Genomic DNA, 13,828 nt, shown 5'->3' with positions numbered 1-13,828 from the left:
TTACTGAGTTGTAACTTAGTTATTTTTCATATCAATCCTTTACCAAGTAAATGATTTGAAAATATTCTTTTTGTATCAGGATAATTCTTGCATTGTAAAATGAGTTTGGAAGTGCTAGCTTCAATTTTTTGGAAGAGTTTGAGAAATATTGATGCTAATTCTTCTTTAAATGTTTGGCAATCATTCTGTAGGTTTCATTTTATTGATGATTTCTTTTGCTCTGCAGAAGCTTTTTAATTTGATGTAGTCCATCTGTTCATTTTGTTTCTTGCCCTTTCATTGTCATAGCAAAAATTCATTACAAGACCTGTGTCAAGAAATTTTATTCATATGTTTCTTTGAGGAGGTTTTTGTGATTTTGTGTCTTATATTTAAATACATTTTGAGTTAATTTTTATGAGTAATGTAAGATATAACTCCAGTTTCTTTTATATGTGAATAACCAATTATCCAAGCATAATTTATTAGAGAGATGTCTATTCTACATCATGTATTCTTGGGCATCTTGTCAAATATCAGTTGACCGTATATCCTCAGGCTTATTCCTATACTTTTGCATTTGTCTATTTGTTTGTTTTTATGCCAATACTATACTTTAAAAAAAATATTTAGAGTTTTATAGTGTAACTTGAAATAAGGAAGTGTGATGCTTCCTGCTTTATTCTTTTATTCTCAGGATTTTTATTTATTTATTTATTTCGGTTATTTGGCCATATTTAGTTTCTAGATAAATTTTAGTTTTTTCAACTTATATAAGAATGTCATGGGAATCTTGATGGAAATTGCATTGAATCTATAGATGACTTTTTGGGCAACATTGACATTTTAATATTAATTCTTCTAATACATGAATGTGAAACTCCTTTCCATTTAATCAATCAGTGTCTCATGGTTTTCAGAGTTGAGAACTTTTATCTCTTTAGTTCAATTGATCCTAAGCAACTTATTGGTTTTAATGTTATTGTAAATGGAATAAACAACTTCATTTCTTTTTTAAAAAATTCATTGTTCGGGTATAGAAATGTTACTGATTATAGTGTTAATTTTAATCTTGCAAGTTTACCAAATTTTCATTGACTGGATCCAACAATTTTTTGGTGATCCCTGATTGCTCTAGCCAGGATTTCTGGTGTTATGTTAAGCGAGAGTGGTGAGAACAGAAATTCGTGTCTTATTCCTGATCTTAGAAGAAAAACTTTCAACTTTTCATGATTGATGATATTGTTAGCTGTGGACTTGTCATATACAAGCTTTTTTATGCTGAGATATGTTTCTTCTATACCTAATTTGTTCAGAGGTTTTATCATGAATGGATGTTGAATTCTTTTGAATGCTTTTTTTTTTTTTTTTTCTTTTTTGAGATGATCCTATTATTTTCTTTCATTTTATTAATTTGATATATAACACTGATATATTTATATGTGTTGAACCATTCCTGCATTTTTGCTTTCTGACATTCCCAGGATAAATCCTACTTGATAAAGGTAAATTTTTTAGTGAGTTAATGAATTTAGTTTACTAGTATTTTGAGAAATTTTGCATCTATATTCATCAGGGATACTACCCTGTAATTTTCTTTTCTAGTACTATCCTTTTCTGATTTTTGTATCTGGGTAATGCTCACATTGTAAAATGAGTTTGGAAGTGTTTTATTCTCTTCAATTTTTTGGAAGAGTTTGAGAAATATTGATGTTAATTCTTCCTTAAATTTTTGATAAAATATACCAGTGAATTCATCAGGTCTTAGGCTTTTCTTCATTGTAGACAAAAATTTTTTCTTATGATGAGAGATTTTCAACTTTTTACTAGAGTTATAAGTGATTTATGTGCCACTACTGCCATAGCCTCAGAATCTAACTGTTACTGTATATTTACCATTACCAATGAGATTTACACTGCCTTGTTATCTTTTTATAATGTTAATTAGTAAAATTCTGCTTTCACTCAAAGAACACCCTTTAGTGTTTCTTGTAAGGCAGAGCTCCTTCAGTCTTTGTCTACTTAGGAAAAGCCAAAGACAAGAGAGACAAAAACCAGGACACTGAAGGACATTTTAGCCTCTAACACCATAGTTGAAGCTCATAGTAAATGTGACCTGTCAACTCACGCTAAAGGTCTGTCTGAGTTCTTTTTATCTGATATATCAGGTTCAACTTTCAAACAGAACTATCAAAAGACAACCTACAAAGGCAAACAACACTGTTTAATGAATCAAAGAGAATATTAAAGCGAAAATCAGATATTTCAGAGACTTTTGTATTTTCAAATACATTTTTTTAAAATATCATGAATAATATATTAAAGGGTCAAATGGAAAAAGTAGAAGCCAAGCAAGAACATATGACTAAGGTAATGCAAGAGATGCAAAGTCAAAAACCTCAAAAACTCAAAAAAAAAAAAAAAAAAAAAAAAAGAATATAAAGGAAATGCTAGAAATCAAAAACACTAACAGAAATAAAGAGTGCCTTTGATGGCTCATCAGTAGACTAGACATGGAGAGGAAAGAATCTGTGAGCTTGAGGATATGCCAGTAGAAACTTTCAAAATTTAAATGCAAAGAGAAAAAAATAATCAAAATTTTGAATAAAATATTTAAGAATTACGAGGAGTCACAAAAAGTGTAATGTATGTCATTAGAATACAATAGAAAGAGAGAAATGGATAGAAGTATTTGAAGTAATAAAGGCTAAAATTCTTCCAAAATTAATAACAGACAACTCATTCAGGAAGCTCAGAGAAAACAAGCAAGATAAATACCATCAGATTCAGAACTGAATCAACAGATTGGGTTCAAAGTGCTTAAAATCCAAAGAAAAAAAGAAAAACTTATACAATGCTAGAGGGGAAAGCAAAAACAACAACAAAAAAACCTTACATACAGAAGATGAATAAGAATTACATTGGATTTCTATTCAATGAAATGCTACTCTTGTGTATGAAATAGACATCTTATTTATCCATCTTATTTATCCAATCAGCTATTGATGCACATTTAGGCTGTATCCATATCTTGACAACTGTAAATAGTGCTGTTGTGAATGTTGGATTGTATATATTTTTTAATTTTATTTTACTTTAAAAATTAATTAATTTATTTTACTTTAAAACATTATATTGGTTTTGCCATACCATGACTTGAATCGGCCATGGGTATACGTGTGTTCCCCATCCTGAACCCCCCTCCCACCTCCATCCCCATCCCATCCCTCTGGGTCACCCCAGTGCACCAGCCCCGGGCATCCTGTATCATGCATCGAACCTGGACTGGCGATTCATTTCACATATGATAATATACATGTTTCAATGCCATTCTTCCATATCATCCCACCCTCAACCTCTCCCACAGAGTCCAAAAGTCTGTTCTATACATCTGTGTCTCTCTTGCTGTCTCGCAAACAGGGTTATTGTTACCATCTTTCTAAATTCCATATATATGGGTTAGTATACTGTGTTGGTGTTTTTCTTTCTGGCTTACTTCACTCTGTATAATAGGCTCCAGTTTCATTTACCTCATTAGAACTGATTCAAATGTATTCTTTTTAATGGCTGAGTAATATTTCACTGTGTATATGTACCACAGCTTTCTTATTCATTCATCTGCTGATGGACATATAGGTTGTTTCCATGTCCTGGCTATTATAAACAGTGCTGTGATAAACATTGGGGAACATGTGTCTCTTACAATTCTGGTTTCTTCAGCAGCAGGATTGCTGGGTCATATGGCAGTTCTATTTTCAGTTTTTTAAGGAATCTCCACACTGTTCTCCATAGTGGCTATACTAGTTTGCATTCCCACCAACAGTGTAAGAGGATTCCCTTTTCTCCACACCCTCTCCAGCATTTATTGCTTGTAGACTTTTGGATAGCAGCCATTCTGACGAGTGTAATGGTACCTCATTGTGGTTTTGATTTGCATTTCTCTGATAGTGTTGTTGAGCATGAGAGTGATGTTTTCATGTGTTTGTTAGCCATCTGTATGTCTTCTCTGTAGAAATGTCTGTTTAGTTCTTTGGCCTACTTTTTGATTGGGCCTTTTATTTTTCTGGAATTGAGCTACAGGAGTTGCTTGTATATTTTTGAGATTAATTCTTTGTCCATTGCTTCATTTGCTATTATTTTCTCCCATTCTGAAGGCTGTCTTTTCACCTTGCTTATAGTTTCCTTTGTTGTCCAGAAGCTTTTAATTTTAATTAGGTCCCATTTGTTTACTTTTGCTTTTATTTCCAATATTCTGGGATGTGGGTCATAGAAGATTCTGCCAAGGTTTATGTTGGAGAGTGTTTTGCCTGTGTTCTCCTCTAGGAGTTTTATAGTTTCTGGTCTTACATTTAGATCTTTAATCCATTTTGAGTTTATTTTTGTGTATGGTGTTAAAAAGTGTTCTAGTTTCATCCTTTTACAAGTGGTCGACCAGTTTTCCCAGCACCACTTGTTAAAGAGGTTGTCTTTTTTCCATTGTATATCCTTGCCTCCTTTGTCGAAGATAAGGTGTCCATAGGTTCGTGGATTTATCTCTGGGCTTTCTATTCTGTTCCATTGATCTATATTTCTGTCTTTGTGCCAGTACCATACTGTCTTGTGGAATAAATCTACCTAAAGAAACAAAAGATACACATATATATAGAAAAATATGAAACACTGATGAGAGAAATCAAAGAGGACACAAATAGATGGAGAAATATACCGTGTTCATGGACCAGAAGAATCAGTATAGTGAAAATGAGTATACTACCCAAAGCAATCTATAGATTCAATGCAATCCCTGTCAAGCTACCAACGGTATTCTTCACAGAACTAGAACAAATAATTTCACAATTTGTATGGAAATACAAAAAACCTGGAATAGGCAAAGCAATCCTGAGAAATATGTATGGAACTGGAGGAATCAACCTGCCTGACTTCAGTCTCCACTAAAAAGCCACAGTCATCAAGACAGTGTGGTACTGGCACATAGACAGAAATATAGATCAATGGAACAAAATAGAAAGCCCAGAGATATATCCACACACCTATGGCTTGTATACATTTTGAATTAGTGTTTTCCTTTGAATTGTTGGATCATATGTAGTTCTATTTTTAGCTTTGGGGATCCTCCTTACAATTTTCCATAGTGGCTACACAAACTTACATTTCCACCAACAATGAACATGTTTTCCCTTTTCCCCACATTCTTGAACAACATTTGTTATTTGAGCTGTTTTGGATGATAACCATTCTGACAGATGTGAGGCAATATCTTATGGTTAAGACTTGAATTCCACTGATTGTGAGCAATGTTGAACATTTTTTCATGTGTCTTTTGACTGTCTTCATTTTCTCACTTGAAAAATATCTTTGATTATTCTGTTTATTTTCTAATAGAATTGTATTTTTTTGGATGTTGAGTTGTAGAAGTTATTTATGGGGAAATTACAATTAGCTGGTATAGTTGCTGTTTAGTAACTTGATCATGTCTGACTCTTAGTGACCCCATGGACTGCAGCACAACATATATGTTGTGCTGTCCCTTATTGGGACTGATGATAATCATATCATTTGTAAATATTTTATCCCGTTCAATAGATTGTGCTTTTGTTTTGTCAATAGTTTAGTTTACTGTGCAAAAGCTCTTTGGCTAAATTAGGTCTCATTTACTTTTGCTTTCATGTCCTTTCCTTTAGGAGATGGATCAAAAAAAAAAAATACTGTGGCAATTTACTTGAAACAGTGTTCTGCCTACTTTTTTTTTCTTCTGATAATTTTATGGTATCTGTTCTATGTTTAGGGCTTTAAGCCATTATGGCTTTATTTTTATATATAGTGTTAGAGAATATTCTAATGTAATTCTGTAATTTTTAGTGAAGTGTAGTTGATCTACAATGTTGTGTTAATTTTTCTGTACAGAAAAGTGATTCAGATATATATATATATATATATATATATATATATAGCACATATATATATCGTATAGCACATGAAACTATATTCAAGATCCTGAGATAAACCATAATGAAAAAGAATATAACTTTTAATATTCTTTTTCATTATGGTTTATCTCAGGATCTTGAATATAGTTTCATGTGCTATACAATAGACTCTTGTTGTTTACATATAATACTTTGGATCTGCTAGCCCCAAACTTCAAATCCATCCCTCCCCCAGCCTCTCTCCTCCTTGGCAACCACAGCTTTGTTCTCCATGTCTGTGAGTTTGTGTCTGTTTAATAAATAGGTTCATTTGTATCATATTTTAGATTTCAAATATAAGTGGTATCATTTGGTATTTGTCTTCCTCTTTCTGACTTACTTCACTTAGTATGATAATTTCTAAATGCATGCATGTTGTTGCAAATGGCATTATTTCATCCTTTTTTTATGGCTGAGTGATATTCCATTGTAAATATGTACCACTCTTTATCCACTCATCTGTTGATAGACATTTAGGTTGTTTCTATACCTTGACTATTGTGAATATAGTGCTGCTATGAATATAGGGGTGTGTGTATTTTGAGGATTGTAATTTTGCCTAAATATATGCACAAGAATGGGTTTCCAGATCATATAGCAATTCTATATTTAATTTTTGAGAAATCTGCACCAACTTACCTTCCCACCCACGGTGTCTGAGGTTTCCTTTTCTTCACACCCTCTCCAGAATTTTTTATTCCTAGAATTTTTAACGAGGGTCATTCTGACAGATGTGAGGTGGCACCTCATTGTAGCTTTGATTTTCATTTCTCTAATAATTAGTGAGGCTGAACATCTTTTCATGTGCATATTGACCATCTGTATGTCTTCTTTGGAGAAATGTTTAGATCTTCTGTTCATTTTTGCTTGGGTTGATTTTTTGCTGTTAAGTTGTATGAGCTGACTTCATATTTTTGAAATTAAGTTCTTGTCAATCTCATTATTTAGAAATATTTTCTTGTAGGTTGTCTTTTCTTTTTATTTATGGTTTCTTTTTCTGTGCAAATGCTTGTAAGTAGGTCCCATTCATTTGTTCTTGTTTTTGTTTTTATTTCTACTGCACTGGAAGACTGCCATAAGAAAACAGTGGTTTGATTTATGTCAATGAATAATTTGCCTATTATCTCTTCTAGGAGTTTTATGGTGCCGTGTTTTATGTTTAAGTCTTTAAGGCATTTTGAGTTTGTTTTTGCGTATGGTGTGAGCACATGCTTTAATTTCACTTATTTCCATGTAGCTGTCCAACTTTCTCAGCAAGAATTGCTGAAGAGTTTGTTTCTTTCCCATTGTACAGTCTTGCCTCCTCTGTCAAAGATAAATTAATCATAAGTGTCCAGGGTTATTTCTGTTCTCTCTATCATGTTGCACTGGTCTGTTTCTGTTTATGTCAGTACCATACTGTTTAATTGCCCTGGTTTTACAGTGCAATCTGAATATATATTCAATACTCTCCATGGCTTATTTATTCTCCATTTGCCCTTTATTGTGAAATCTCAAGACTTCTATCTTGATGTTATTGAACTTATGTGTCATTAGCTATTTTCTGACCAAAACGGTCATGTCTTACAAAAGAAAAAGGAATGATGTCTTCTCATTTCAGTATGCTACTCATTCTGCCAAGTCAAGAAAAGGAGAAAATAATTTTTAACTAATAGAGAAAGTAAAGCGAAAATGTTGATAAAAATTACCAACAGATTCAAATTATGAATAAGACAGGAAATAATTTTGTAGATAAATTGTAGTTTTTTAAAAGTCTATACACACATACTGATATATTTTTAATATCTATACTAATTAAAATGTTTTGACAAGTGGATTTTTTAAACTTTCATAAATAGCAGAACGATTTTGTTGAAAGTATCTGCAATAGATATATATGGCAAAAATAACTGATTACTTTAGCAAAAATTTATAGCTACCAGAATCTTGAACATTATAAGGTGGGCTATATCACACAAAATGTGGGAAAAGGGAATGTTAACATACTGCTAGTGGAAATATAAATTATTATAGCATTTAGTATAAGTTCTAAGTAAGTAATCAGTAATTTCTATCTTGGAAAACATTTCATAATACATAAAAATCACAAGTACATGTGTGGCTGATACTATTTATTTTGTCCAGTTTCCTTCTAAACTATTTCTAACATGCAATCCTTCGATACTTGGGATAAAGTTAGTATTTTAAGGTCCATAAGCTCAGACTGTAAAGAATCTGCCTGCAATGCAGGAGACACAGATTCATTCCCTGGGTTGGAGAGATATCCTGGAGAAGAGAATAACTATTCACTCCAGTATTCTTGGGACTTTCCTGGTGGCTCAGAAGGTAAAAAATCTGCCTGCAATGCAGATGCCCCTGAGCAACTAAGGCTTCCACTTTCAAATTGGATGAATTTGTGCAGGCTTTTATTTGCAACTGAAGCATTCAGAGAGGAGAAAATTTAAAAATATACCAATTTTGCTCATATTAATTTTGGAAAAAATCAGCATAGTTCTGATATCAAAAGTTTTAAGGAAAGTTTCCTGATTTAAAGTTCTACATGTCAGCAATTGCAGTAACTTACTCAATAGCATATTCTTTTTTTCATTTGTTTGTTTTTTTCACATGGTGTTCTTCCTGGAGACTTAGGTTAGTGATATTTTAACCCTCTCACTGATCCTGGAAGATTGTTAATACATGTTTATTATGTAAATGTTTATATGTATCTTCAAATGCACACACACATATTCCATTCATTACATTTCTTTATATGCATTAAGAGTGATATATGTTATCTGTAATTAAGAACACTTATTAATATAGAAATTAGGATAATAAACATTTAAGGGATAGGGATTCGTATTGGTTTCCAATCAGTTAGTTTTGTCAGAAATGAGGATCCAGTTTCCATAAAAAGACGTGATAAATGCTGCCCTTCAGTGATGAATCAGTGGCATACTTATACAGCCAATCTCGAATAATCTGTGTATTGAAGCAAAGCTTTGAAAGACTGAGAAGCTGGAAACAGTAGACTAGCATGAGGTTCAGTTCACTCACTCATTTGTGTCTGACTCTTAGCAACCCATAGCCTGCAGCATGTCCGGGTTCCCTGTCCATCACCAACTCCCAGAGCTTGCTCAAACTCATGTCCACCGAGTCAGTGATGTCAACCAATCATCTCACCCTCTGTCATCACCTTCTCCTCCTGCTTTCAATTTTCCCCAGCATCAGGATCTTTTCCAGTGAGTGAGTTCTTTGCATTGGGTGACCAAAGTACTGGATCTTTAGCTTCAGCATCAGTTCTTCCTATGAATATTCAGGACTGATTTCCTTATTAACTGGTTTGATTTCTTTGCTATCCAAGACACTCTCAAGAGTCTTCTCCAAGACCACAGTTCAAAATTATCAATTCTCTGGCGCTCAACTTTTTTTATGGTCCAACTCTCACATCAATAAATGACTACTGGAAAAGCCATAACTTTGACTAGACAGATCTCTGTTGGCAAAGTAATGTTTCTGCTTTTTGCTGACTAGGTTGGTAATAACTTTTCTTCCAAGGAGCAAGTGACTTTTGATTTCATGACTGCAGCTACCATCTACAGTGATTTTGGAGCAAAAGAAAATAAAGTCTATCACTTTTTCTGTTGTTTCCCCAACTATTTGTCATGAAGTGATGGGACCAGATGCCATTATCCTCATTTTTTGCAGGTTGAGTTTTAAATAAGCTTTTTCACTCTCCTCTTTAGCTTTCATCAAGAGGCTCTTTAATGTAAATTGATATAGCCAATATGGAACACAGTATAGAGATTTCTTTAAAAAGCTAGGAATAAAATCACCATATGACACAGCAATACCACTATTAGGCATAAACCCTGAGGAAACCAAAATTGAAAAAGATACATGTACCCCAATGTTTATTGCAGCATTATTTGCAATAGCTACAATATGGAAACAACTTAGATGTCTATCGACAGATGAATGGATAAAGAAGTTGTGGTACATATACATAGTGGAACGTTACTCAGCCATAAAAAAACACATTTGTGTCATTTCTACTGAAGTGGATGAACCTAGAGCTTATTACACAAAGTGAAATGTCAGAAAGAGAAAGAGAAATCTAGAAAGGTAATCTAGGAAGACAATTTTGTGGGTAAATAACCCGCCTACCAGTGCAGGAGACACAGGTTTGATCCCTGGTTGGGAAGAAAGCCTGTAGGAGTAAATGGCAACCGACTCCAGTACTCTTGCCTGGAAAATCCCATGGATGGAGGAGCCTGGTAGGCTACCACCCATGGGGTCACAAAGAGTCAGACATGACTGAGCATCTTTACTTCACCTCACTTCATTCTACAACATTGGAGAGAAGTTCTGTGAGGTGGACAGTTTTAAGATTTTAAATAGTTTTAGATTCTTTATCTCTGTTTGTCTGCTTTTCTCTTAAATAGTGCTCTTAACGACAGCACCTCTGCGCAAAGAAAAAAAGTAAATATAAAATAAACACCTCAAGTGACAAGGTAACTAGAGCATGTAAACCATGATTACATAAGTCGGCTGGAAACTCAAGGGCAAGAACAAGTGAAATCCACTGATAAAATAATCTCTTATGTAAGGATGACCACTGTACATGTGGGACATTGGCACAAAGTACAAAAATATACCTTCACTCTGGGAAAAGGAAGAAGGGTGTCTTCTGAGTCGGGTATTTCCACCCTCTGAGTGCAGTGGACTGATGCTAATTCCACAGAAACATAAGGGAGAAACTTTAAACAAAAAAGCAATTAAACATTATGTGGTAAAATTTTAGAGGCTGATCAGAATTCACTTGCACTGTTACATTTTTATCCACCTTAAGGCATAATTACCATTGGCTCTGATTAAATACATTTATTTAAAGGTGTATGCACTTCAATCTAATTGTTTTATTTTGCTGTTGTTCAGTTGCTATGTTGTGTACAACTTTTTGTGACCCTATGGACTGAAGCATGCCATGCTTCCCTGTCCTTCATTATCTCCTGGCGTTTTCTCAAACTCCCGTCCATTGAGTCAGTGATGCCATCCAATCGTCTCCTCCTCTACCACCACCTTCTCTTCTTACCCTCAATCTATCCCAGCATCAGGGTTTTTACCAATGAGTTGGCTCTTTGCATCAGGTGTGCAAAGTATGGGAGCTTCAGCATCAGTCCTTCCAATGAATATTGTCTCCCTGCTGTGCAAGAGGCTCTCAAGAGTCTTGTCCAGCATCACAGTTTGAAATCTAGACAGCATATTAAAAAGCAGAGATGTCAGTTTGCTGACAAAAGTCCATATATTCATGCATTTTATACGTTTATTCTTTAACTGACTCTATTTTTTCTCCATCACTAAATAAACTCAAAAGTTAAAAAAAATTGCAAAGTAAATTTCGATAAACAAAACAGGTATAGGTACATGAGCAAATATTTTAACAATAAATATATCTTACACCATAAATGATTATTTTCTTAGTTCAAGTGAATATTGCAGGAAAGCTTACCTTTGTATCTATTTGAAAAGTCAATTTGTGTTTTTAAATGATAATATATTAAATATTAGTACTATGTATTTCAAACACTATGCAAAGCTATCTTAGGAAATAGGTTATATGCCACGTCTTTTAAAATAATGCTGGTGTTACCTGCAATCAAAAGTACTGCTAAGAAAGTGACAAGTTGAAATGGAAATTAAAAAATGATGTTCCACTTTAACTTGGGTTCATTTTCTTTTTTAATATTTATTTTATATTGGAATATAGTTGATTTTCAATGTTGTGTTAGTTTCTGGTATACAACAAAGTGATTCCATTATATATATATATGTACCTATTCTTTTTCAAGTAATTTTCCTATTTTAGTTTATTAGGGAACATTGAGTGTAGTTCTTTGTGCTGTACAGTGGGTACTTGTTGGTTTTTTATTTTAGATATAATAGTGTGTATATGTCAATCACAAGCTCCCAGTCTATTCCTCAACCCCCACTTTTTCCCTTTGGTAACTGAAGTTTGTTTTCTGAGCCTGTGAATCTGGTTTCTGCTTTGTAAATAAGTGCAATTGTATCAACTCTTTTAGATTACACTCATAAGACATATCATATGATATTTGTCTTCCTCTGTCCAACTTACTTTGCTTAGTATGAAAATCTCCAGGTCCATCCATGTAGCTGCAATGACATTATTTTTTTCTATATTATGCCTGAGTAATACTCCAGTGTGTATGTGTATCTTCTTTATTCATTCATCTGCTAATGAGAATTTAGCTTGCTCCTGTGTCTTGACTATTCTAAACAGTGCTGCAGTGAATATTAAGGTTAATGTGTATTTTGAACCATTTTTTTCTCTAGATATATGCTGAAGAAAGAGTTTGCTGGATCACATGGTAACTCTATTTTTTAGTTTTTTAAAGGAAACTCCATACTGTTCTCCACAGTGGATGTACCAGTGTGCATTCCCACCTATAGCACAAGAGGGTTCCCTTTCCCCTGTCCAGCATTTATTGTTTGTGGATATTTTGATGACAGTCATTCTTACCCTGTGAGGTGATAATCTCATTGCAGTTTTGATTTACTTTTCTCTAATAATTAGTCATGTTGAGCCTCTTTTCACATGCCTCCTGGCCATTTGCATGTATTCTTTGGAGAAATGTCTCTGTAAGTTTTCTGTCATGTTTTGATTGGTTTGCTTTTTATTTATTTATTTTTTTATACTGACCTGCATGAATTATTTGTATTTGAAGATTAATCCTTTGCTGGTTTCATTGGTTGCAAAATTTTTTCCTATTTGTGGGTTGTCTTTTCCTTTTGTTTATGGTTTCCTTTATTGTGCAAAAGCTTTTGAGTTTATCTAGATCTCACTTGTTTTTGTTTTTATTTCCTTTGCTCTCTAGGAGACAGATCAAAAAAGGTATTACTTGATATATGTCAAATTTCATGTTTTATATAAAATCTGCCTTTGTTATCCTCCAAGTTTTATGATATCCCATCTTAAATTTAGGTCATTAATCCATTTTGAGTTTTTGTGTATTGTGTAAAAGAACATTATACTTTCATTGCTTTACATGTAGTTGTCCCATTTTCCCAGGAATATTTACTGGAGTGATTGTCTTTTTCTCCATTGTATAATCTGTTTCCTATGTCATAGATCACTTAACCATATGCACCTGGCTTTATTTCTGGGATTTCTATCCTGTTTCGTTGATCTTTATTTCTCTTTTTTGTGCCAGTATCATACTGTTTTGATGACTGTAGTATAGTCTCAAGTCAGGGAGCCTGATGCCTCACCTGTTTTTCTTTTCTAAGATTGCTTTGGTTACTTGGAGTCTTTTGTGTCTCTATAGAAAAGTTTACAATTTATCATACTACTTCTATGAAAGAAGTCATTGATAACTTGGTAAAGATTGCACTGAATCTCTAAATTGTGTTAGGTAGTATAGTCACTTTTAGAGTATTGAGTTTTCCAGTTCAAAACCAGAGCATATCTTTTTATCATTTTAAAAATATTTTATGTGGAAAAATATCTTCAAGGATATAAACAAGTTAAAAAAAATTGCACACTTTGGGATTTCTCTTAATATTTTTACTGCATCTGCAAACATAACAGGCTATTAGAAATCGTAGTGCAGAAACATACTATTGCTCAGTATTTTTTAAAGTTTATCTTGGATAGGATAGTACTCTATTATATATAAAATTTTGACTAATTTGTATGAAATTAATTCAACAAATGACAAATATGACATTTATCATGATAAAAATTTTTTATCTACTTGCATTTTAATATCTTTATTAATTTAAATAGTATTTCCCCAAAATTATTCATGTTTGTGAAAGTGAAAGTTGCTCAGTTGTGTCTGACTCTTTGCAGTTCTCCAGTCCAGAATACTGGAATGGGTAGC

The sequence above is a fragment of the Muntiacus reevesi genome, chromosome 5 (genome assembly GCF_963930625.1).
Source record: "Muntiacus reevesi chromosome 5, mMunRee1.1, whole genome shotgun sequence".
NCBI lineage: Eukaryota > Metazoa > Chordata > Mammalia > Artiodactyla > Cervidae > Muntiacus > Muntiacus reevesi.
Note: the sequence above shows the minus strand (reverse complement) of the source record.